This window comes from Melanerpes formicivorus, unplaced genomic scaffold (genome assembly GCF_026170545.1).
Source record: "Melanerpes formicivorus ecotype bairdi unplaced genomic scaffold, bMelFor1.0.p_v2 SCAF_7, whole genome shotgun sequence".
NCBI lineage: Eukaryota > Metazoa > Chordata > Aves > Piciformes > Picidae > Melanerpes > Melanerpes formicivorus.
In genome coordinates, this window is record NW_027142359.1 from 7,384,451 (window position 1) to 7,411,050 (window position 26,600).

Sequence of the window (26,600 nt, forward strand, 5' to 3'; positions counted from 1 at the left end):
TGTCAGCTGGCCTGGGTTAAGGTGGCACTTACGTGTCCTTGTGACACAGCTTCCTGAGTTGAGTAGTAAAGGTAGGGTGGTGAGGAAGTGACCTCTCACTGCCACCAGAGCAGAGGCAGAAAACGCTCACGGCATGTTCATTAAGTGTGTATTTAGTAATGTACTGTACTGAGATTATTTGACAAGGTTTGGGCAAGGGAAAAAGGAAAGTGAAAGTTTAGAGCTTAGAACCAGAGGCAGAGTAAAGGCACATTGTACTCGGACAGCATTTCTATCTTCTGGGATCTTTTTTTTTTTTTGCTTTTATGACTTTTATGAGAGCCCCCAGTTCTTGGAGCTGTGGTTTAACATGACAAGCACAGTTTTCATTTAAAAACATGTTTATAGCATTTGCGGTTGCAGAGCAAAGACTGAAACACAAGCTCCAAAAAGCACAAAAGACTAAAAAGTCTACAAGGCTAACAATATCATCCCCCTCTCTCCCTCCCTGATATTCCTCCAATGCAAATAATATTTTTCTTATTGTTTAAAAGGCCTTTACTTTTTAATTCTTATTCTTCTGAGTGTTTAATAAGACTAACATGAAATATTGCAATGTCATTGCCTTTGCTTGGAGCCCCTGTTGCTGCAGTGCAGGGGTTTGCTGGAAGGTGACAGACTCTCACCACTGTGGATCATTTGAAAATTATTACTTAGACCTAGTTGTGGAGGGTCAGAGCCAGACTTTCAGCAGCAGCTTCTTAAAATAGACAGCCTTTTACTTGGTTTATAAATCTAAAGACCATTTATGGACACAGATGGGGTGGGATCCCCTTTTGATGTATGGACCTCATGTTTCAGGCTGAGAGAATCAAAACAAAATGGCCAAAATAAAGGCACGCATGTGGAGCTGTGTGCAAATGCAGAAACAGACACTGCATCATTGTTTGTTTAACATCTAGCAGTGCGTGAGCACAAGGGGCGAAACAGCCCCTGGTCTTTGTTACTGTCCCTTGGGCACGGCCACTTCCCAGCCCCTGCCAGCAGCTATGACAGCAGGTCCTGTGTCAGCCTGCGTATGCACCAAGGTCACGCACACAGAGTGCAAGGGGACTAGCCCAGATGCTGCAAGAATAAGTAAGAACTGCCTCGCGGAGGACAAGGAAGCGATTTCACAATTAGTGCAGAAACAGCCTGATGGGTTCCTCACATCTTCGGGGACTGTTGCAATACCCCGGCGTCGTCCCTTGCCAGGCACCAGCGTCTCTCTCTCTCCTCCTGCAACACCTCCTGCTTAGCTCAGGGCAGCTAGCATGAGGACTCACAAACGAGGGCTTTTTGTGTCATCCTAATGGTAGAAGGAAAGGGCGTGGAGATTTTCGGGTGGGGGGTGGGTGGGTGGGTATTATTACTCACATTTAGCAGCTCTTTTTCTGGCTTGCGGAGACAACCTGTGGAGCCGGGCTGGGAGCTATTACAGATGCTGAGTGAATCCCAGGGCAAAGGCAGGTTTGGGTTTGTTGGTTCGTTTGTTTTCCCTGGAGTGTACTGTCCAGATCTCACATCTGCATCTACATGGAATTTTTTAAGGCCAGGCTGGATGTGGCTCTGAGCAACCTGATCTAGTGTGAGGTGTCCCTGCCCATGGCGGCGGGGCTGGAACTGGATGATCCTTGATGTCCCTTCCAACCCTGAGCGTTCTATGATTCTATGATTCTGTGTATTTAGCATCTGAGCACATGGATGGAACTGCCTAAAGATGTTCAGTTTACATTGCTCTATAATCACACAAAGGCTCTCCATTTGGATGACACTGAGAAGAAAAATTCTGAGAAAGAATAAGTACAGCACAAGCAGAACCTAGAACTTAAACATTTTATGCAAGAGTCTCTGTGAGACTGCACATTTTTAAACAAGTGCTGTAAATTACAGCTCCAAACCTTGATGCATCTTTGCAAATGCAAGAGGCAGGAAACAAGTAAGCATAATAAAATATATTTGCATTTTCTATCTAAACATTTCAAGAGCCAGAAAGAGGATAGGGTAGGACTGGGTGCACAAGAAGTGAATGTCAGACAACACTATTTATAAATAAATTCTCTGAGGAATGATAACAAACAACATTTGTAACACAAGATTTAAATTCTTGCCATGTTTTCCTTAGAGACTTTGAGTACTTTGAATTATTCTGTCAGCAAAGCTGATACTGTGACATACAAATCTCTGAGACAGTTGAGCAAAGCATTATGAAGTGAAGGTCTCTCCGATGCCAGTTTGCTCTTTGCTGCTGTTGTTGGGCTCCAGAGAAGTGGTGCATGAGCTCTGCAAGGAAACTGGATTGCAGATAAATTTCAAAGTGAGAGAAGAGTTTGACGGCACCTGGAAGAGTTTGTGCCTGAGCCACACAGCTGGAGAGCGCTGCATGAGAAGGTAGGAAGACATTTCCATTGCTGGCCATCCCCTGCTGTAGGGAAACCCAGATATTGCTTTGGGTGCTCTGGCACCACCAGAGGACAGAGAGCCACAGGACATTTCTCTGTGTGTTAAATGAATAACTGATGCCCTCTGGTCTGTGTAAAGCTTTGCACTTTTGTCTTCAAATACAAGGCAGGGCCCCACACCTCCTCCTACCAACAAGCCCAGATTGTTGAGAGGCTGTGACTCCCTTCCTGCATCACTGGAGATATACTGGTTGTACATCGGAGATTACTGCAAAGTCCAGACCAGACCATTCTTGTTTTGGGAGAAAATGAGAAGGCACAAAAGGTGACTGCAGGTTATGTTTACAGACATACTGTGCAATGGCAAAGCCGCACAGAAACTAGAGAAGTCAGAAGGGCCCAAAAAATACCAGTTACAAGTGGATTTTGCATGTCACCTACCTGTGAATGGTCTGCATGGAGATGGAGGTAGGAGCTGGCTTCAGTTGTGTCCAAACTGGGTCAACAGTACACATTTAAAGTGCATTTGAATGCTAGATTTAAAGACCATGTCTTGATGCATATACTCAGGGAGGATGAAGCAAAACTTTACAAGCAACCATAATTCAAACATTTCTTATGCATGCCCAATTGTGTACCCATGATTATGTTCTTTTGGCACAGATGTACATGTCTGACTGATGCACTGATGCAATAGCTATTTGTGCAACACACAATGCTCTGTGACATACACCAGATATTCCTGGGGAGGAAATCCTGACTGCCTGGTTCTCCCTTCATGCAACCTTCCCTTCCTTCCTCTTCCCTGTACAGCACAGAAAGCACAGAGAATGTCCTCTACCATCAAGTGTACATCTAACAGTACACATCCTTTCTGATTTACTCCCCCATATGGTTCAGGCTCATTTACACTGGTCATAAATATACACACTGTGTGGTCAGATGCAATTTCATGGCACACTATAGAAGTTACCTTTCCTCTCTTTCTCCTGTTGCTCTTTCCTGGTGTGCTGTACACCTTTCCTTTTCTGCTTAGTACATAAACATTAAATATGTGCATTTAATGTGGTATTTTGTCTCTAGTTTTGAGGTAGGCTGTTACTTCTAGCTAAGTAACCCTGAATGTTTCTTGGAATAATTTATCTTGCAGTAGGGTCAGTTGACTATCACTATTGACTTCAAAAGAGTTTAACCCTAGCCAAGAATTTTGAACTGATTAATTCTTAATTTTCTGATGGAAACAGTGTGTCTTGATATTCTTTCTAATGCTTAATCCACCCATTGTGATATAGCCTACGACTGGGACTGTGAGGGCTTTGAACATGCAGGGGAGGGAATGGAAAAACCCTAAAGCTTGTGGTTTGGGTTCTATTTGAAATGCACTGATGGATGCTGATAGCATGTAGACACTCAATTATTACAAAACACCCACTGCCACATAGATGTCTATAAATAAAAGAATGCTGGACTTCACTCCTCCACATCCAGCTCATTTCAAGGGGGTGAATTACAGTCTCATCTATTATGGTGGGCTTTCTACCCTAAGCATTATTCTCAAGTAGTTTTTAAGATGAAAATACTGTGGTGGTGTTGTTGTTGCTGCTGTTTCTGTAGATGGAAATGCCAGAAACTTTGAAAGCAGGTTTCATTATTTGTCTGTAATGAGGTTTTCAAGTCTTGCACGTGTTTGCATGCTTTTGGATGGGGGGTTGGACTCACAGGCTCACAGGATATTAGGGGTTGGAAGGGACCTCCAAAAATCATTGAGTTCAACCCCCTCTGCCAGAGCAGGACCATACAATAATGGTGACTCAATAATCTCTGGAGGTCCCTTCCAACCTCTAACACTCTGTGATTCTGTGAAAGGTTTACCGTTGCTGAGGTAAGCCACCCGTGAACCACTTGTAATCAATAATGTCCAAGTCTGAAGTATAACCCATCTGTCATTGAGCATCTTCTGTCTGCTCACTTCTGCTGTGTTTTGGAAACACTTCCTGGGCTCTGCAGCTGTTCTGGGTAGCTGGAAGACAACCTCGTCAATACAGGTTCTGTGTAAATTTACACCTTCCCATGCCTCTGTAGGTTTTTTTTTCTGATCTGTACTGCCTGTCTCCCAAGTATAGGTGCAGTTTGCCTCTTACCAAGTGCAAGCATCTCTGACAAAGAAAAAAAAGTCTCTTCTTGCCTGAAGGTTGCCATTACTGTAGAGCAAGAGCCTTGCTAATGCCAGGAGTGATTTATTATTGGCTGGAGATTTGATCTGATAACGTTATTTGTGTTGGTAGATCGCTCACATGTCAGGATTAGTGCAAGACACTGAACAAGGAACACAGTGTTCTGCTCCTATTTATGCTTCTTGCTATAGTTCCCTCAAAGACTAACATTATTAACTTCCCTTGTCAGACAAATGGCAGTCAGTTTCAGGAGATTTATGCCTGCATCTTACAACCCCAGGAGTTCTTAGATGAGCTTAAAATCTGATGGAAAGCTGAAGTATAAATGTAGCAATGTGTAATACACGTATTTATGTCAAAATAGACATTTGTGAATGTCTCCTGTCACAGTTTAGGACCTCAAGCCGTCCTAGTAGAAGACTAGGAGAAGCTCTACTGACTTTGGTGGTGTTGTGAGCTGTAAGGTCACAGAGCTTCCTTTCCACGAGTTTTGGAGTGATGCTAACAGAAGATGGAGCTGACCCTTGTCCGTCAGAGTCTCTGGCAAAGAGACGCCTACATTTAACAGGAAAAGGTGGCTTGTAGCATCCCTTTCTACTGTAAGAGCCCCAGCTTTCTGCATGTGCACCCAACAGGGACTCAGCTGGACCCAGGAGCGTTGCAAGCAGATGGAAGAATGAAGCAAGAAGAGATGAGCAGAGAAAAATCTGCAGAACAAATACTTCTCTGTGTCTAAATTTTGGGGTTGTATGTGCACTATCAAGGACAGGATAAAAACTCAGGACATCCACCTAGGTTTCCCTTTTTGAATTCAGGAACTGCAACCTCCCCCTCTTTGCAAAGCAATTCCTCTTATGGCCGGGGTTGGGATAGCGTTTACCTCATTCGCTGCTGGCTGAGTACCTCTAGACAACTAAAAGTCTAACACCTATATATTGACTTCAGTGACTGTAAAAACTTGCACACAGGACATGAAACAGGAAGCAAACTGAGGCTGGTTCTATGTGCAGAACACAGACCTATTTAGTCAGAGGCTGACGTTTTTGTACAGCTGCTTTCCAGGGCGTGAGCGTGCTCCAAATGCAGAATAGTTTCCACTGTTTCCCTTTTCATACACACTCAAGAGCTGTCTAAATCATTCACCTTTGGCAAAAGGCTTCATGCCTGGCCCCTGGTAGAAGGTCAACTTGTTTTGAAACATGAAAGCAACTCCTTCAGTTGTTAAAAGATGTGTAAATTAATTTGCTTTTAGATCAGAGGATTTTTTTTTACTTCACCATTGAGACAAAATCTGTGAACCCACTCCTTTAAAATTCATAGGTCATATTTCGAATGAGACTTTTGCAGGCTGGTAAGCAGCATTATCCCCTAATAATTTAAATATGTAACAGGGAAATTAGAGTCTCACATTACTACATAGGATGATTTAGTTTGTTTATTTATTTATTTATTTAGCAAAACCTATTTTAGTCCTGTTCTTCTTGTGCCGTGGTCAGAATTTTTCTGTGCGCACACTGACATTTGCATAATTTCCATGAGGGAGAGGGAGATGTTTCAAGGAAACACAATGCAGAGTCCAGGAAGAGAAAACTTTTCCTGTAGGTAGAAAGGAAACAACAATGCCAAGGTTAAGGAGAGAAGTATTTTCCATTGTGCTATGCAGGACTTGCTCTCCAGTTTTGGCTGCATTAGTTCTGACTTAGACTCTCTAAACCATGTATTTTCACCAAGCTGGTGTTTTTTGGCCAGGTGTTTCTGTGCAAACCTCCCCTTCCACTAACAATCTGTCAGTGGAACAAACAGATGCATTGCCAGTAAGACTTGCCTCTTGTGACATTACTGATAAATCCCTCTGCACAGACCATTTTCCAGCTCAGAGAGCTTGCCCAGGTTCCGTTCTGGCACTTGTCAGGCCCTTCCACTGCAACTCATTGAAATGGCAGAGGATGATCCAGGGGAAAAAAAAAAGGTTTTACTCGTTTTCTGTTACATAGGAGAGATAAACCAGCTCGCTTATGGTTCCGAACTTGTTCAAGGATGGGACAGGACTGCATAGCCAAGAGCAAGCAGAAGAAAGGGCAGAGGAAGGAAGAGGTAGGGCAGGGAAGAAGAAAAAGCAGAAAAACAAGCTGTTGCTTGGCTAGACTGCCATGACAAACAAAGCCAAATACCTAAAAAATATCATCCTGGCCATCGAGATACACCTTGGCTGGAACATTAAGAATAACAAGGGAATATAAGAAGTAGTGAGACTTGGTGAAATAACACCAGTCATCTTCAGATGACTGTCTCGTGGTATGACACACATCATGAACAAGCACATTAACAAGTGGGGAAAAAAATAAAACAAAAATCAACTTCTGAGAGAAGTATCAGTTTTATACCACACTGGAGCTATCTTCTACTCCCAAATTTCCTCTGTTTCTATGATATGTTTTGTTAACTCTGGTAAGTTATTGCACAACTTCTATAAGTGTTACGTTAGATCATTTTGTCGTTCAGCTTCCATTTCCCATTTGTTATTGCTTACCAAATCTCCTTTTCTAGGAGAAGACCATTGGAATAATGACTGGCATGGCAATGACGTTTCACTATGAGGCACCACAACCATTCACAACATGATACTATTTTCAGTTGTCCCAGTTACACACAATTTCAAATACAGAAGAGATGAAATAACATTTTAAATACATTATATTCACAGAATCACAGAATGTCAGGGAAGGGTCCTCAAAAGCTCATTCAGTCCAACCCCCCTGCCAGAGCAGGATCACCTATACCAGATCACACACAAACATATCCACGGGGAGGTTGAATATCTCCAGCGGAGACTCCACACCCACCCTGTGCAGCCTGTTCCACTGTTCTGTCACCCTCACAGGGAAAAAATATTCCCTCCTGTTTCCATGGAAATTCCTATGCCTCAACTTCCACAACTGCCCCTTGTGCTGTCATTGGGCATCACTGAGCAGAGCCTGTCTCCATTCTCTTGGCACTCACCCTGCACATCTTTATCAATATGAATAAGGTCACCCCTTAGTCTCCTCCTCTCCAGGCTAAAGAGCCCCTGCTCCCTCAGTCTGTCCTCGTAAGGAAGATGTTCCACTCTGTTCACCATCTGTGTGCAACCTGCATTCAGATGGCCTCTGCTGCTCTAAAGACACATTACCAGGTTGCCTATCACATTCAATAGCTCAGAAATCTAAAGTTGGAGAATGCACAGAAGCAGGGAGGCTGCCAGGGAAGATGTTTAGAATGCCAGTTTTTCTTGTATTTCTAGCAAATCTGCTGAATTGCAGTTTGCTTTACAGTTAGCTCATGATTAAAAGTCGCACAGGAATGTAGTAGACAACAGAAAATACTAATCTTAGGACTGGAAAAAACCTCTTTCTGTAAAAATAAATAAAATAATTCTGAAAACATGTGTAAAAGAAAGTATTATATTCATTACATACTGGGGAAAAACAACTCAAAAAATACATGCTGGTGCCACATGAAGACAAGGTCAGAGTTTATAGAGCTGAATCTTTAACCCTTATTGTTTATCTGGCTGTTTCCTGCCACACCTCTAGTACAGAACACCAGAATTGTTTAATGTTACTCTTTTTACCACCCCTTTGTTACAGCTAATTCACCATGACATAGGTGAGAAAGCTGACCAAGGACTCAAATACTCCAATCCTGTTATATATGAAACCACAGGAATGTGGGCAGCTCCTCATTAGTGAATCATTCACTTTTTAAAAACCTTTCTGGCCTGTTTTCTTAGTTTCAGTTATAACCTCTATATGGCAAATGAGAGCCCAAATTAATCTCAGATGCAACAAAGCATTCAATCTCACTACATTACAGTAGAAAAAAGTCCTTATGACCTTGGCAGGGACAGAGTCACTTGACATCTATTAGATGACTGTATGGTCTTCATTTATTTTTCAGTTATTGGAGCATTCTTGCACATCTTGTAGATATAAATCACATTTATTTTGTACTTTAGAATGAATGATGCTTTTTTTGCACTACTACATTTCAATTTATTTCCTTATATGTAACTCCATCCCTTCATCTTTTGGTAGAAGCCAAAGAAAGATGTTTCTAATCTTTTTGGGAATCTGGATCTATTAAAAATGAAGACTAATAGTGGGGGAAAAAAGAAAAGAGAAAGGGAACAACCAACCAACCACCACCACCACCAAACTACGCAAAACCCTAGCTGGTCTAAAACTTTGATACACATAGGAGAATGGGCCATGAGGAGGATCAGAGGGCTGGAGGTCCTCTCCTATGAGGACAGGCTGAGAGAGTTGGGGCTGTTCAGTCTGGAGAGGAGAAAGCTCCAAGGAGACCTTCTTGTGGCCTTCCAGTATCTGAAGAGGGCTACAAGAAAACTGGGGAGGGACTTTTTAGGGTGTCGGGTAGTGATATGACTAGGGAAAATGAATCCAAGCTAGAGGAGAGGAGATTTGTATTAGATTTTAGGAAGTTTTTCACCATCAGGGTAGTGAGACACTGGAACAGGTTACCCAGGGAGGTGGTAGAAGCCTCATTCCTGGAGATTTTTAAGACTGGGCTGGATGTGGCTCTGGGCAAGCTCGTCTAGTATAAGGTGTCTATGGCAGGGGGATTGGAACTGGATGGTCCTTGAGGTCCCTTCCGAGTCTGACAATTCTGTGAATACTAACAGAACTTGTACACCAACTGAAATTAGTAGGTATTTGCACATCAACCACCCAGCTCAGTCAGCTGGGTGAAGAACAGAGTTTTGCTTCTCCACACAATCTAACCCCAAACAAAACGCTGAAATGTTTGTCGTCTTGCTTGCAACAATGTTATTTCTTTTAAAAGACTATCCCTCCCTCAAGCATTTGTAGTAACATCATTTAAATAAAGCACAGGCAGTTTAAAATTGGGTTAAAAAAAATCTGGCTTGTAGTGCTTAATGGAAGATGGAAAATAACGCAGTCAACAGAAACATTATACTTCGCAAGGGAAATGTTCTAATCTATTCTTAACTCCCTTTTATCAATAATCCCCCATAGTTGGCTTATGGCCATCTCAGATGAATAATTTAGAGCCAAGAAAAAAAAAAAAAGAAAAAAGCAGTTTGGACAGACATTACCCACATCTGCAATTCATCTGCTTTGCTATATTAAGTCATTCACCTGTTATAAAACTAATTTACTGGTATATATAGACAGATATGCTTGAAAGGTTACACAGCTAAAAATAACTCTCCCTCCAGGATTTTCTATACTGTGAAATGCATAAATTATCCCTGTCAGTATGCTGCTGTAAAAAAAAGGCATTGGCTTGTATTTCTGGAAGCAGAAATTTCAAAGTTCATTCAGGGGTTACATTGTGCAAATGCAGCCTACGTAGTCTCACAGGACATATAAAGATGGGCATTCTGTTTATCAAGATGCTTCTTGTTGCCATTATTCACCAAAATATAAAAGCTATCAGGCTCATCATATAACTCATGCCTAAAACTAGGCATGTTTGTGTGGTGGGGGTTGTTTCTTTCCTTTTTTTTTTTTCTTCTTTGTTTGGTGAATGCTCTGTGGTTGCTCTAACTTAAACCTGCACATTTTTTTCCCCCACGCAAAGTCACTGCCCAAACCTGCTGCTTCTTCCTCAAGAAGGGTGACTGTGCCTGTGCAACTTCATCTCCTCTCCCATCGCTGCTGTCCCCCTGAGCTGTAGCCTGCAGCCACACTCCCTGTAACCCCTCGTTCCACTTTGGGATCATGATGTCTTGCAACACAAGGGAGCCATTGCTATAGTCAGACAGTGTTTGTTCACCAGTTTCCACTCCTAGCTCTCTTGGGCTAGAGGGAATGCAACTTCATTCCATCTTGAGCATGATAAATAAAACCATGTGCAAAGCTGCACATGTGCATCACAGCCTCTGTATTGTTGTTGATAAAGTCCTGATAGGGCATGATGGGATATTTATTGCCTGTCATTATAGACAAGATGGAAAAAAATGGTCTTTGACTCTTGGGAGATTCAGATGACTTTCACTGGCCTAGAAGAGACAATAAAGGGTTTCTATCTCAAAGTTTCATCTGGGAATCACTCAGCTGTAGAGTTAACTCTGCAGTTCATGTCTCTAATGGCCAGGGCATGAGCCCTTTAGCGCCACTCAGCAAGGCCTTACTAGAAACAAATGAAGTTGTCTATGCACAGCTACTGTCTGCCAGCTTCCTTCTGCTAATGAAAATGCAGCAGAAGAGCCAGTGTGGCAGAATGCCAGTTATATGAAATACAAAATGTGCAGCTAGTAAGTTTTTGTCCATAAAAGAAGTTATTCAATGGTCAAAACAACAATGGAAAATTGTAGTTCTATTGTTGACACTATGCCAAGTACTGTCAGAAACAGAGAGGATTCTTGCTCCAACCAAGCAGATGGAAATAATTCTTTTGCTTTGAGATAAAGCAGGGCTCCCACCCAGGAGCTGACTGCACAACTACATCTCTCTCCCTGAACTGAACCTTTCATCCATCCCCATGCAAATCAGCTCACAGGAAGACAGTTGGATATTGCAGCCATTTTTACTATTGTTCCCTATTCCTTTTGTCCAGGGCTACAAGAGCAAGGACAACTTGTCCCATGAAAAAAACCCCAGAGATTTCCTGTGATAAACAGGGTGTTGGGTTGTCTTTGGAGTCACACACACACCTATTCTCTTTATGGCTGTGTAAACATCCTTAACTCCCCACAGATCCTTTTACATGTACACATAATGCATCTTCCTCTTGCTATCTTCATTACTGGGCTTCAGTGGGAGTAGCTGATGTGTCACTCAGAGTGCTCATGCTGTTAGAAGTGTACATTAAGTCACTCATTATCTCCTTTACAGTGATGTGGCAGAAAAGCATAAAGACAAATGCTTGAATCCCTTCACAAACATTACAAAGAAACAGACAAGTTTTCCTTTTAGCTGGACAAATATTGAAAAGTGCCTTGTCAGATCATAAGATCAGCTGGCATCCTGGTCTATGGTATTACTTATATTTACTTTCTCTTCTCTTATCTAGTGTTGTTAACTTGCATTCAGGATACAAGCATACATTTGTGTTTATCTTTCCGAATATAGTACTGTGACTGGAGTAAACCTCTGCTGGAGTGAAATTCCACTCAAGTCAGAGGTATCCAGTCATGTTCCAACACGTGGGCTAGGTTATCTTTTGTTTTGACTATTTAGATTTCATTCTTAAGTAGTGCCATAGCTGCACTGAAGTCCAGCATTGCCCATGCTGTCCTTTGGACACAACGTCTGTGTGCTCCAGCCTTTGCCTCCAGCAGGATACCATCTTCCTGTGATTTATGAGCAAACAAGCAGGGAGTAGTATTCACCTCTCCATTTCTACCTTTCCCCACTTGTACAGGGCATTGAGTTTTTATTTTCATAGCTTCTTTCCTCTCTGTCTCTCCAGATTCACATGTGCTTTCAGTTGCTCATGCAAACCTTTTCCCTCCTTTTGCATCCAAGGATCATTCACTGGTTACCTTTCTCCAGAGAAAACTGTTTCATATCAGCAGAAGACAGAATTGAGATGCTGAGTTCTTATTTAAAGAGAAGGTTTATACAAAGCAGTGAAGGCTCAGCACCTTGAAGCAAGAAGTTCCCCCAGCAGCAGAGGTGTGCAAGTTTGCACCAAATAAAACTTTGGTCCAAGCAAGAAAAAGTGCAAAACCGTTGGAGAAAACATTCACTTTCAAATCAAAATGTTTAACAGGTTTCCCAGATCAAAGAAACCTTGGCTAGCTTAGGGTTTGAGGTAGGAAAACAAAGTTTTATTTGAGTACTGTGTCCAGTTCTGGGCCCCTCAGTTTAAGAAGAACATTGAGACACTTGAACATGTCCAGAGAAGGGCAACGAGGCTGGTGAGAGGCCTTGAGCACAAGCCCTACGAGGAGAGGCTGAGGGAGCTGGGATTGCTTAGCCTGGAGAAGAGGAGGCTCCAGGAAGACCTTATTGCTGTCTACAACTACCTGAAGGGTGGTTGTAGCCAGGAGGGGGTTGGTCTCTTCTCCCAGGCAACCAGCACCAGAACAAGAAGACACAGTCTCAAGCTGCACCAGAAGTTTAGGCTGGAGGTGTGGAGAAAGTTCTTCACTGAGAGAGTCGTTAGCCATTGGAATGTGCTGCCCAGGGAGGTGGTGGAGTCACCATCCCTGGAGGTTTTCATGAAGGGATTGGAGGTGGCACTTGGTGCCATGGTTTAGTCATGGGGTCTGTGGTGACAGGTTGGACTCGATGATCTTTGTGGTCTCTTCCGACCTTGGTGATTCTGTGATTCTGTGATATGCTTATAGCTTTTAAACCCAAAGCAGCAGCAGCAGCAGCCCATGAGCTGCAGCTGACTTTTGGCTTTGAATCATTTAACTCTGATGCTTAAATAGTGAATCTGAGACTTTCAGGCTTTGCATATATCCAATGTATGAGCTAAGGAAAGTTGAAGAAAATTCACATATTTATTTCTGTAGTTACTGCAGACTCCTTTTGCTATCAGTTTGACAGACATTTAGTGGGAGATAGTTTCAGAGAGGTAAAAGCAAACCATCAGGTCACTGTTCCTGGAAAACAAATAGTCCTTTGTTACCAACAGCCTGGAAATGAAGCAATGCAACAGGGAACACAGAAGTATTTGATGGCTCTTCTCGAGTTATTACACTTATGATTCAGCTCTTAAATTTGGGGTAGCAATTTTCTTGAGAGATCAAAGAGACATCCAATATATGTAATAAATGACAGACTTTATCGTAAAACATTTATCATCCCAATAAACAAAGGACAGGGAGAGAGACAGGAAATCAATACATTCATTCTAGAAATAACTTCAAGAACAATGATCTGAGGAAGAATAATAAGAGGAAGCAGAGAAGATAAAGCATGCTAGAGTAATTTTAGACAGAAAGAAGAAAATTACATTCTTCTAAACTAGCAGGGGAGCTACAGTGGGAGCAACCTGGGTAGCTAGAGGCTATAAATATCATGGAACAATACATAACAAGAAATATCAGAGTTTTTCAAGCCAAAGGAGAAGAAAGAAATGAGATTTTATAGCATCGTAAAGTTTTTTGTGCAGTGTGACATACTCATATGAGGGGGGCTAAGTTTTATCCTCATCAGTATTTATGAGTGTCCGTCCCACTGCATATCAGAGTTAAGAAAAACAGGAATGAAGAGAAACTTCAGCCAGCGTTGGGGCTATTGGTACAAATCCACAGGGTAAATCAGAGAACTTGCAGTCAAGCATTTCTAGACTAATGAGATAAAGATGCTGAAGAACTAACTCGGTCAAGACAGCTTTCAAAGTGATTGTATGAAGAAGTGAGATCTCCAATACAACAATATCTGAAAAAAAATAAAATAAATTATTGTTTTTTAAAAGTTTAACTTAAATTCTAAGCAAAAGAAAGAGGAATATCTGCAGATGTTACTTTCCACATCTCTGGTTGCCTTGAAATGACTGATGAGCTCTGTCACTTAGTTTGACTTTGAGAAAAAGCAGTCCAGAGCCCAATGAGCTGTTGACCACTTAGGAACAGAGCTGATTTCATAGGGCTTACTTGAGAACATTTTACCACATTATAAAAGCATTCTTCAGACTGCACAGATTTCTCCCTCTCCACTCCAATCCATTCTCATCTACTTTAATCAAACATCAAACTGAAATAGTTTCAGGTATTTACTATTACCACACAATGCTCAAGGAAGAGTTACAAACAAGGCAACATGAGAAAGAGAGGTGCAGAAGGGATAACAGTGACCAAAATAAGGACCACAATGTAATACTTGGCAACTCCAAGTTGCTCGGGCAGCTCCATCTCTCAACACATTTACTGACTTTCTCAAGTGAGCACCTGAATATTTCACTTACCTCCTCCTCCCCCGCTTTAGCTTATGGAGAGATATTGATGACAGTCACTGGACTCATCTGACTTTCAGACCTTTCACAGAGATTTCATAACATTCATTTTCCCAAAATGAGTTACTCTCACTTCAGAGTGATTTTTGAAGATGACCATACAATATGCAGAGACAATGCAGTATTTTCCTTCCTCAGAAGCTTTCTCAATAAATTTTATTCCTTTTCAAAGGGCACATACAGTGACAATTCTACTGTTTTTGGGTCATCAGCTGCTTTTAACCAGCATGGTTCCAGTTCAGTTACCAGTTCTAATGGGTTCTTTCTCACTGAAATAATCAAATGTATAACTATATCATTCTACTCAAGAATTGGCTCAATTACATAACCTAACCATGGAATTATCAGGGTTGGAAGGGACCTCAAGGATCATCCAGTTCCAACTCCCTGCCATGGGTAGGGATACCTCACACTAGATCAAGCGGCCCAGAGCCACATCCAGCCTCATTTTAAAAACCTCCAGGGATGAGGCTTCTACCACCTTCCTGGGCAGCCTGTTCCAGTGTCTCATCACCCTTGTGGTGAAGATCTTCTTCCTAACACTCAAGCTGAATCTAACCATTTCTAGTTTTTCTCTATTCTCCCCAGTCCTATCACTACCTGACACCCTTAAAAGACCCTCCCCAGCTTTCTTGTAGCCCCCTTCAGATATTGGAAACGCATAACAAGGTCTCTTCAGAGCCTTCTCTTCTCCAGACTGAATGACCCTAACTCTCTCAATCTGTCTTCATAAGAGGGATACCTAATGCCTGCAGCAAGAAATTATTTATTTACTTTTAGACAGTTGGAGAAACAACAGCTCATTTAATTTTTGGAAGTTTAAGAGCAGTATAAATAGGAGAAGCACTGAAAAATAAACATGTGTGAATATGGTAATTTAAAAGGGTAGGAAGGATTCTTTTGCCTCAGATGGCCACTCTTCAAAATGCTTGTGAATCACAGTTTTCTTCCCAAAGCCCCTCTTTACACACAGAGCAGTGGAGGACAGGGCATATATCTTTCAGACCAGCATAACCTAAATTCAAGTGTGTGGGAAACATGAATTCAAAATGTTTTAATAAACCAGGGTAGATATATTGTGCTAATTCCCCTTGTATTAGACAGGAGGGCAGAGGAGGTAAAGCGAGGAGATTATGGAATCATTTTGATTGGAAAGACCTTCAAGATTCCAGTTTTTGAGAACTTTCAGTGAAGAAATTTCTTCTAATAGCAAATCTAAGTCCTCCCTCGTGCAACTTGATGCCATTTCCTCTTGTCCTAGTGCCAGTGTGCGCTCTGGTCTTCTGTCCCCACTGACCGCAGGACCCCCAAGAAACAGGGTGGAAGAATTTGATTTACCTGCCACTACAGGAGCTTCTCCAGCAGGTCCCCAGAGGACATAAGGGATCTTGACTAAGTGCTGCAAAATTAACATCTCTACCTGGGCTCTGATCACTAAAATAAGACGAAAGAAGCCTCTATCAAGGACCTCTTTTGAGCAGGAGGGAGTTTTGCCCAACCTCATACTCATAAATAAATAAATAAAATCTGTGTTTGGACTTGCTGCCTAGCTTTCTTTTAAAATCAGTGAGGAGAAATAGATTTCAAAGTTGTTTACTCTGCTTTAAATGGAAAGATGTTTAAAATAGAGCAGGCAAATGCCAGCCCAGATGAACTTATTTCTCTGTACATAGTGCAGTGATAGGCAAGTGGCTCAGTAACAGCACCTTGACATCTAAATGGGGATGAGATAAATCCCATCTCTTTGTTTCCCACTGGAGGTAGTTGCCCAAAGGCAAAGGGCATGGCCCAACTTTAACTTTTGTCTCTGCCACAACTGGTGTTCATTTATACACCAAAAAGAGCAGCTACCCAGGAGGCACTCAGGAAAACCCATAAATCTGTCCCCACCATGACCACCTAGACAGCACAGACCTGCAGGATACTCAACACGGGTCACTGTCAGATCATAGTTTGCAAGTCTTGGATGAAGAGTGTTCACAGCTATTTTTAAATCCTAGAAAACAGGCCTAACAAGGCAAGACAATTAAACTGCTCTGTATTTGGAAACACACTTGCTGACAATGGGTTTGCCTTCCCTTACCTTTGCTCTCTTCTGACCCCACGGGTTCAATGTTTTATCCTGATCTTCAAACTCAAAAGCCAGTACCAGATGGATCTGATACACAGGATTTCTATGACTGATCTATTTAAAAATACTGACAAATTCCTATCTTATTTCTCCTTTGCTTCTCCTCCCTCTGCTCTCCTCCAGGCAAGAAACAAAAATATCTCAACCAACTCAAAGGTCTATTTCACCTCATCATATACAGTCCAGTCACAAACAATGCTTTGTCTGAGTAAAGGGTTTGTAATATGATCCTTTTTGCTGTGCTACAGGATTAACTTTGACACTGATTTAATGTAAATAGCAGGAGCTCTGAAAACACCAGAGGTTTGGGCTTTTTCCTACTTTCTTTATCATCTGCTGGTATGCTATGTGACCAAGAAAAACAAAACCACTGCATTTCATAGAAACCCATGACATTTATGTTAGTTTCAGTGAAAATAAACAGTCCCTGCTTTGTCCCCCCAAAATATATATGGACTTTTAGTTATTAATGTTTAACAGAATGGAAAGCTTGCATTTCTCAAGTCATGACATGAAAAATGCTGAAGTTCTTGTAGGTCAGCAGAGCTCATAGTCTCAGCAGCTTTGTCTTAAAATAACCACAGACCAATCGTCTCCAATAAACAAGTTAATCAATAAATATCCTATAATGTGCAAGAGAACTTTAGCAAAGAGATAATCACTAATCCTTCAGACTTATTTAGGAGACAGTATTGAGAAGCTCTTGGGCATTCAACATCTACTAGTCTTGACTCTGACAATTCAAGATTTCACTGTGTCCCACTGTATGTATTTTGTATATGAATGACATTATGTTGAATTTAATAGGTAAATAAAAATATCCTTATTTTCCCTTTATGGATCACAGAAGGCTGTTCTGCATGGATACTGCAAAGAAAAAATAATATATTTTTTTTTTTTCAGGTTTCCTGCACAAATCTAAGGATTTGTTGTAAAACACAGAGTACCACTCACCGACTGGACATGAATAAAGAGGACAAAATTGTCCTTTGATAGAAAGGCTTCCTTGTTTACTCTAAAAAGTGAAAGAAGAAACAAAAGTGAGGTACATTTAAATTAGAAAAGAGATGGATGCCTTCTAAAATCCACTGTAAGCAGTGTTGTGAAGAAACAGTGAGCACTTTCTGCACAGCTTTCAAGGTAAGACCAAAGGAACTTCTGGAAAAAGACCTGGGAAAAGGCTGCACTTAGTTAGGAGTTAGGAGAAAAGTACCTAACTGGTACAGTGGTGAGATCCTGAAAGAATGTCTCAGGAGGAGAGAGTTAGGACAAAAAGAAACTCCTAAAAAATTCCAAGATGAAAAGTGATTGCTTTAAGCTGTTTGCCTCGAGAACTGTAAGGTGCACCTGCCTGGTTGGGACTATTGGGAAGAATTTTGGCTGGCAAGATTGGAAATGCAGCATTCACCAAACTGTGGAGATTCATGCTCCTAACAAGCCAAACAGAATAGAATTCTTGACTCACAGATCAGTGGTACAGTCATGAGACTCAGTTTTCACTCTCCAGCTATTCTTATTGAAGCTAAATTTGCATGGGGCATGAGCTAGGGAAAACACAGCAGGAGTTGATCTATAGAGCTCAGGTTGCTATTACTCAAGGAATGCTAATATTTACATTCATCTCCTACTGAGGTTAATCGGAATTTTCATAGTGATTCCCAAAGAACTGAGTTGGTCTCTCAGGAAAGGGAAGACACAGAAAACTGACCTACTTGTTACTTCATTTTATCCTTAAGCTATTAAACTATTTCCACCTGTTTGTTCATGCTGAATCTGAAATGATTTGGTTGAATGCAATGAAAGATACACAAAGTCAAACTCTATTTGCTTGTTCTAGTATTACTTTCAGTTGCTGCTAGTATCTTCTACCCCCCACCACAATAAAAAGCTATTTATTTCTTGTTGGTGAAAAATCATGATTATTTGTGTGAAAATTGCAATTAGTACCCCATGACACACTGAAAATCCCCAATAAACATTTGTGTGTTAGGTGAGACACCAAGGAAGCCGTTCCTTTACAAGGTGTAAACAGCTGAACAGGGGAGAGTAGCTTGCTGTTTCATGGAATTGACAGGACACTTAAACAAAAGGCCACCATCCTCTAAAAGCAAATGTCCGATGCAGTCAAGTATTACCCTAGAGTTTATTTGACATTAAGTGGTAAAGCAAAATCATGCCTCAGAGACAGTCAAAAGAACATAACAAGAAGATGATACTTGGAGAAGTTCCACAGAAGGGTTGCAATTCCTAGGAGCAGGTGAGTGGAGGGGGGAAAGGGTGCAAGAGTTGATCCCTCTGCCTGCATCAGGCTCCCTCTTGGCACCACAGGGGACATCAGAGCCCTTAGGGCTGGTTGGTGTCTGTGAACCCCTGAAACCTAGGTTGATCCTAGCATGCAGTGTGACAACTCAACAGGAAAATTGTACAATAACTGAATCAGTGCAGATGCTTCTGATCTCCAAATGTGTGCAGGATTTGTAAAAATGAAAAATATCACATTTTCAGGTAAATCAAAATGTCCTTAGAGTAGTATCTAATTTGCAACCTGGAAAACTGCAGTTACCATCACTTGCAGGAAAATGCTCTCAGATACTCTTTACCATGGTTTGATAGTTACTAAAAGTAACTGGTACTAGTAATTACTAGCAGCATGATCCCTCATCTCAGTGCTCTCTTTTAGAAATCTTAAATCTTAGATTTCCTCATATAGAATCAGTTACTAGTTTTGCGGTATTTACCCCCCATCTCATTAAAATATGATTAAAACCAAGTTAAAAATAAATAACAACAACAAAAGAGTGAAAATAATACTCCATAGTAGTATAGCATCATTCTCTCCAGTCTCCACAATGAAAGGAGTGAAAGATTATTACTTCTTTGCAAAATAGCAAACAGAAACATAGTAGGGAAAAGAGACTTCTTCTCTAAAGGAAGGGACAAATCAGCCAACCCAAGCTTTTCAAGAGAACCTCATTCTTGAAAGGGTGGACAGGGGTGGGGGGGGGTGCGGGGGTTTGGTGGTGTGGTGTGTGGAATTTAAACATAGAGTTTCATGTCAGCCTTCTAATTTTGGGCAAAGCATTTGAGGCAATCTGAATGCAATCTCTGCAGATACAAAGTTCATAGACGTGACTGTCTGCAGGAATGCATTACAAGGTCAGTTCTACTTGCTTTTGCACACAAATGGAAATGATTCCCATATGTATTTACTGGGCTCTCTGACAATGTTGTGGAAGAGATTTTGGTCAGCCAGAAGATCATTCAGTGAGGTTCAGTGTGTTGTGTGCTTTCCTCAGATCCATCACAAGATGGATGAAGTTTCTGGATGAAATATCTGAAAAACCAGTGAATTTCTTCAGGGAACCTTACCCCATCACTTCCAGCAGCCCTTGGTGATCCTGTCTTCATTGTAGTTCTCATCGCTTCTCATTGCTGTCAGATAGGTATTGAAGATAAAACCGTGTCAAATTATGGAGTGTGGTTTATTGTTCCAGTTGTTGTTCAGACAAAATGAGCAATGCTGCCACTAAGCTTCAAGTTAATCATCTAGATGCTTGCACTGAGCTTCACATTTCGTGGTGCTTACCAAGGACAGCAAAATTCCTGCAGCACTGGAAGGATCGAGTGCTGTTTCAGCTCCCTCAAAAAGGTGCTGCTTATTTGAAGAAAATATTTATATAGGAAAGGAATTGCACACCTGGAAATGTGCTGCCTTTTCAGGTTTTGTTTTTGTCATTCTTCAAAGAGCCTAAATGAAATTTCCACATGCAGTAATGCAAGAAAAACATTAAAATCCTTGATTAAAATGGCATAGAGACATCTTGCCTTGCAATTTGGCTCAAAGTTTTAAATTACGCTAATGAGGGTGAAATTCTTCTCTTTGTCGCCACAGACTTCAACAGGATTAGAGAGGTGCAACAAACCCAATTCTGCCAGTTACTCATTAAACATTCAGTGAACATATTATCTCCAACACACTGAGGGATGACACCAAGCAAACCCAAGAAATTCTGGACTAAGATTTTTTTTCTTCTGACTTGTAATGAGGCTTTGTGTATAGTTCCTTCCCCCTGCTCGGATCTGGTAGCAACTTTGTTACCAAGGTGTTTCCTGAAGTAGGTTCAGGTATTCATGTCAAAACACTTCAAGGCTCTCTCTTGGGCTTCTTGTTGTTAGAAGAAGGAAGACAGCTGATCCTTAAGGCTTTTTGCACATTGTGGGAAAATACCAGGCCTTGAAATTTTTGTCCACAGGCTCCACAATAAGTATGACTCATGGAATACTATTCTTTCCTCAGTGTGCAATAAAAAAAAAAAATAAAAAAAATATAGCATCATACAAACTATTTAGAAATGTTTTTTCTTTGAAGTTCAGGCATCACAAGGGAATTATAATTTGGGTAAACTGTAATATTTGCAGTTTATTTGAATTTGGGCCACACATCATATCTTGGCAAAATACGTCGTTGTGATGAAGGATCCATTTCCCCCAAGTAGGTCTGACATTCATAAGTTTGCTGAGGTCTAGTTTCTGACTGGTTTGTGGCTCAGATGTGGCTTGACCACCAAAGCAATTTTTAGAACATGAACAGTGGAACATTTTCCTTGCTTTAGGGCTCTCATTCCTGTGCCTCACACTAGGTCTTTACATGTATCTTTCACAGAATCACAGAATTATCAAGGCTGGAAAAGACCTCTGAGATCATCAAGTCCAGCCCAGCACCACGACAAACTCATCTGCTCTACTAATATTTGCTGCAAGAGGTTGGCAAAACTGCCTACAGCTGTACGTTACATGACTGTTACTGCTGATACCAGTTGATACCAGCTGATACCATAACTGCTGATACCAGTTATGCTCCAAGAACTTCAGTCACCTAAAAAGGATCTCATCAGTGTTCATTTTGCCCCAGACTGAAGAGATTTAAATGTTCTTCCCAAAGATGACATTTGAGGAACAATTAGTTATTACAAAATGGCACTAAGTTTATGACAGGTAGTTCTTTTCTGTGCAAGATGCCCCTTTTCTGAAGAAAGGCCAGGAAGCATCATCTCACTGAAAATGAGAGGGAATTGGCTGTTTCTCATGTAGAAGGAATGTATAAACACCTCCAAATAATGGGGCACCTTGTAACTTGGGCTTTAAGATGCAGACACAAATTTGTGAGTGTTGAAACAGGCTGAAACCTTTTAACTTGCAAACCTGCTCTCTTAAGGTTAAAGTCTATTTCTCATGCCTGCATCCCAGCAACATTTTCAAGTCTAGTAACAGTTATGTAAGACAAGGTCCTTATTTTGTGCAAAAAGAATCGCACCCTATGTGTGTTGGAACATTGCAAAGATCTCCTCATAAGCAGACACCAGAAAATGGATGAGGGATATCACAGAACACAAGTGAAGACGCTTCTACGCCCTCTTTAGCACCTTTCTCATTTCCCAGGCTCTTGTAATCACAGCAAAAGAGAGCCCTTAGTAGTGTATGGAAAAAACACTACTTCTACTCATGGTGCAAAAAGGATTCTCCTGCAGCTCTTCATTCTGCAACACAACTAAAAAAAAAATAATAAAGGAAATAAAGAACAACAGTAGGAGGAGTTGAGGTAAAATATTTAAAAATATGAGTAATTAATCATTTTTGCCTTCTGTCTTCCTGACACTGTGTGAATTCATACAACATTCACAGTCCCTAATGACAGACTATTTTCTCCCCTATGAACAGAATATTGCTGTAAGATGTTGTAGTTTCTATGCTTTCATTCAGAACAGTGATACAGGAGTCAAACACAATAAAAAGCTGTTGCTAAAACATAGGCTGAAACATGACCTGGGATGAAGGAACAACTGTCGCACTTTGCGCACAATTCAGAAGGGCATTTGGGTCCCTGCTGTCACCAGAAGTTGTATTTTAATCACTCCAGAACGTGATATGCCCAAGATAAGCATGCAAGAGCTGCACAACAGCCAGTATTTTTCCTCAGGTCACATCAGGCAAAAAGTACCACAGTTTCTTTTCTCTCTATCTGATTTTATGCCAACGTGTACTCGGAAAGTTGTCATCTGGCTTTTTTGTGCCTCTGATGTATTGCATCAATCTCCCAGTTCCCACAAGTTCATTTTTAAAAGAGCTTCTGTTCATTTATGTCTGCCTCGTAAAAGATCTCTTGTGTTGTTTTTCTCCCCACCCCCTTGCAAGATTAATAAACATGCTGCTAAGAAAAAGCTTCAGCATCAATCAGATTTTGTAAGTGATTAAATGGGAGATATTCTGGCTGCACTTGAAATGGGCCTCTTTCAACTGTTTTTGCTTCTAAAATTAGCTCAGCTATTTCCTGAGAGATGTCTCAGGACAGAAGTAGAGACACCCACAATGCACTACATTGGAGCTGTGTCAGAAAGCACACTGAAAAGCTGATCAGACTCTCAGAGAAAGCTGAGAAATGGCTCACCCCGTGCTGTCAACAGGGGCCATGGGAGCCCCATAGTGCAAAACCCAACCTGGAGGTCTGTGTTTGAAAGCCTGTATGGCTGATGCAACGAGGGAAAGACAGAAACTAATGCTGAGGGCAAAGCACTGCACATTAACCTCTTCCCCTATACCAACAGAGCTGCTGTTGTATTTATGCCAGGGCTCACTGTCCCTCAGTTTGCTGCTGAGCAGCCAACACACCACCTCTGCAATTAGCAAAAACTGCATTTCCCAGGACTGTCTTTTTGGTGAAATACAGTAAATTCTGGAGCAAGGGACAAAAGTTATGATATCCACATTGTAGATAATGTATCTATGACAGGCCCTATTCATATGGGTTTACACTCTTCAGACAGCAGGAAAAAGACTGAACTCAGATAAAAATAGGTTAAAATTACTTTTGCAAGACATGCATCTTCTCCCTTTGTTCAGTTTTACTTTCTCCCACCAGCCAGCTTATATTATGAAATATGAGACAAGCATTTGCTTTAGGTCACTGTGTGGTAAATCTCAACACAAGAGGTTTAAGGGGAGCCATTCCCTTTCAAAATGAGGAACTGGCAGAACCATATCCGCTTCCAGACAGCTCTGGAAGGGCAGCTGAGGATGGGTATTTTGGAGGTATATCTGCAGTTTTGAACAACAATTTGTCAAAAGAACAAGAATAAGACACTGACTGCTTTTAAAGTTTTACTTTAGCTGAACTTAAAAAAATAACTCAAGCTGTAACAGAATGGGAGGTATGCCTAATATAAGCATATAGTTTATTTATCTCACCTGTACTGTATAAATAGAAAAGATCCTCAGTAAGTGAAGTCAGCATTAAAAAAAATAATAATAACTTTAAAAAAAAAAAAGTCAGACAGCTTAGGTGTCTGGGGAGGTACTATAAATCCTGAGCATCCCTTTGAAGTGGGGTAATTTGGCAATACTGTGAGTAGTGAGTCAGGATTAGACAAGGTTTGGGATGAAATAGAGACATAGGAGATCTCTTGGTCTTTTCTTTTTATTTTTGGCATGCATGTTTTTTCTTTCTAACACTTTCGTATTTGAAAGATTTGAGTGTTAACTTCCTTATTTATTTATTAAGATTGGAAATAAGACTAGAAAAAGAGAGGGGAGCATCTCTTTGCAGTAGCTGTCATTGTCTTTAAGAACCTGAGGTTTAATTCATGCAAATCAACAATGGTGCACAAGCACATGTAGGAGCCAAAATGGGCTTAAATAAATAAACAAATCACTCACTCACACCTACATATCCATGTAGGAATACACAATAGCCATATGCCTACCAGAACTGCTTCTGCTATTCTCTCTGAATTTGGTGATCCAAAACGGCAGGGGAGGAAACAAGACCCAACAACAAATGCTAAAACATTGTGCTTTCAGGTGCTCCATTAAATTTTGTTCCCACAATTACATAAATACATGGAAACTAGTGTTGCTGCAAACTGATTTTGCATACAAGGATGATTAGGAGAGACTTGAGCACCTTCCCTATGAAGAGAGACTGGGAGCCCTGGGGTTGTTTAGTCTGGAGAATAAAAGGCTGAGAGGGGATGTGATCAATGTCTATCAATATCTGAGGGGTGAGTGTCAAGTAGAGGAGGCCAAGCTGTTCTTCATGGTGTGCAATAATAAGACAAGGAACAACAGGTTCAAGCTTGAACACAGAAGATTTCACCTCAACATGGGAAGAAACTTCTTTACAGCGAGGGTGACAGAGCCCTGGAATAGTCTGCCCAGAGAGGTTGTGGAGTCTCCTTCTCTGGAGACTTTCCAAACCCACCTGGATGCATTCCTGTGCAGACTGCGCAGGGTGATCCTGCTCTGGCAGGGGGGTTGGACAGGATGATCTCTGGAGGTCCCTTCCAACATCTAATGTACTGTGATAGTGTGATCACTGGTTGCAGAGGTGATAAGATAGCTACTGCCAGCTGAGATTCTTGCACTCATTTAACAGTCAACCTTTTTTTTGCTTTATACCATATATTTTCTTACTATATCTATTATGCCATAACTGGACCCTTTCAGAAGCTCCACTATACTTATCAGCTAGAGCCAAAGGATTCCTTTTGAGTGCATCCATAACAATTAAACTTTAAAATACATGTATTTCCAGAATCTTCTGTTCAGGAAGGGCTAAATGATGCTCCCAAATCAAAATGTTTTATAGATTCATGACTCAGATAGATAATTTTTTTTCCTGCCAAAATTAAATACAAATCAGAAGTCATCAAAACTTTTTTATTTTGGGAGGTGCACTAAGGCTAAAGTGGGTGAGAACCTTCATTTCAGCAATGACACCTGTACCTCAGGCTCCAAGTAGTGTTTATGCTTTATTAACCATCTAGGTACTAACTATGTATGCAGTATGTCAAACACTTAAAAGTAAAAATATGTCTTAGTGCTTCCAACATTTTCCATTGAGGAAGCTGGACAAAGATCAAACTATCACTGAAAAAATGACCTTTGTCATTCACTTCTATATAGTAGTCAAAGAAACGAGGTTTTTAAGTTTAAAAATCCATTACTATAGACTTTATCCTCAGACATAAAAATACAAAGGCATACATCAGGACTGAATTAATTAATTAGCACTCCATGAAAAGCAGAACAGTTTAATATTTTGTAATTTCTAAGTAGTCTTTGCTACTATTAATATTACCCAACTTTTAATTTTTCTTTAAGCTCCTTCTATCATGACCTCATGAAACTGATATGTTTTGCTTGGCTGTGTTGCAAAAGAAAAAGGTCAGGAAATCACTTACAAGACTAACAAAGAATAGAGATAAGTTTAAGGAAAATTTAAGAGCAGAAACAATGCAGAGAAGATTTTTCTTTTTTTACTGTAGTTGTTCGATACAGAGTTTAGCAGAAGGAAGTGGTGACCTCAAACACTGAGTATTCACCAAGTTTGTAAATACACAAGAGAACAGTAAAGCATAAAACCTCTTATAAATAATGGACTAAGAACAATATGGACTAAAGCCCAATCTAAATTAAACATCTAATTTTTAATTCATCACTCACAGCTGTTCTGAACTTATTTAACTTACAACATAAAAAAAAACATTGGAGGTATTTATAGAATTAGAATTATAGAATTGTCAGGGTTAGGAGGGACCTCAAGGATCATCCAGTTCCAACCCCCCTGCCGTGGGCAAGGAAACCTGACACTAGATCAGGTTGCCCAGAGTCACATCCAGCCTGGCTTTAAAAACCTCCAGGGATGAGGCTTCCACCACCTCCCTGGGCAACCTGTTCCAGTGTCTCACCAACCTTAGGGTGAAGAACTTCTTCCTAACATCTAACCTCAATCCCCCTTCCTCTGTGCAAGATCCATTCCCCTTAGTCCTATTACTATCTGATACCCTAAAAAGTCCCTCACCAGCTTTCCTGTAGGCCCCCTTCAAATACTGGAAGGCCACAAAAAGGTCTCTTCGGAGGCTTCTTTTCTTATCTGCTGCATTG

The 26,600-nt window shown here is 40.9% G+C and overlaps 1 long non-coding RNA gene across 1 annotated transcript; it reads left to right on the forward strand.

Annotated features, from left to right (window-relative positions):
- Window positions 1-2,181: 2,181 nt before the first annotated feature.
- LOC137442312 (uncharacterized) lies at window positions 2,182-23,967 on the forward strand. The gene is made up of 4 exons (XR_010987630.1): window positions 2,182-2,409; window positions 17,565-17,801; window positions 19,958-20,104; window positions 21,325-23,967. It is a non-coding gene; the product is annotated as an uncharacterized lncRNA (long non-coding RNA).
- The last annotated feature ends 2,633 nt before the right edge of the window (window positions 23,968-26,600 follow it).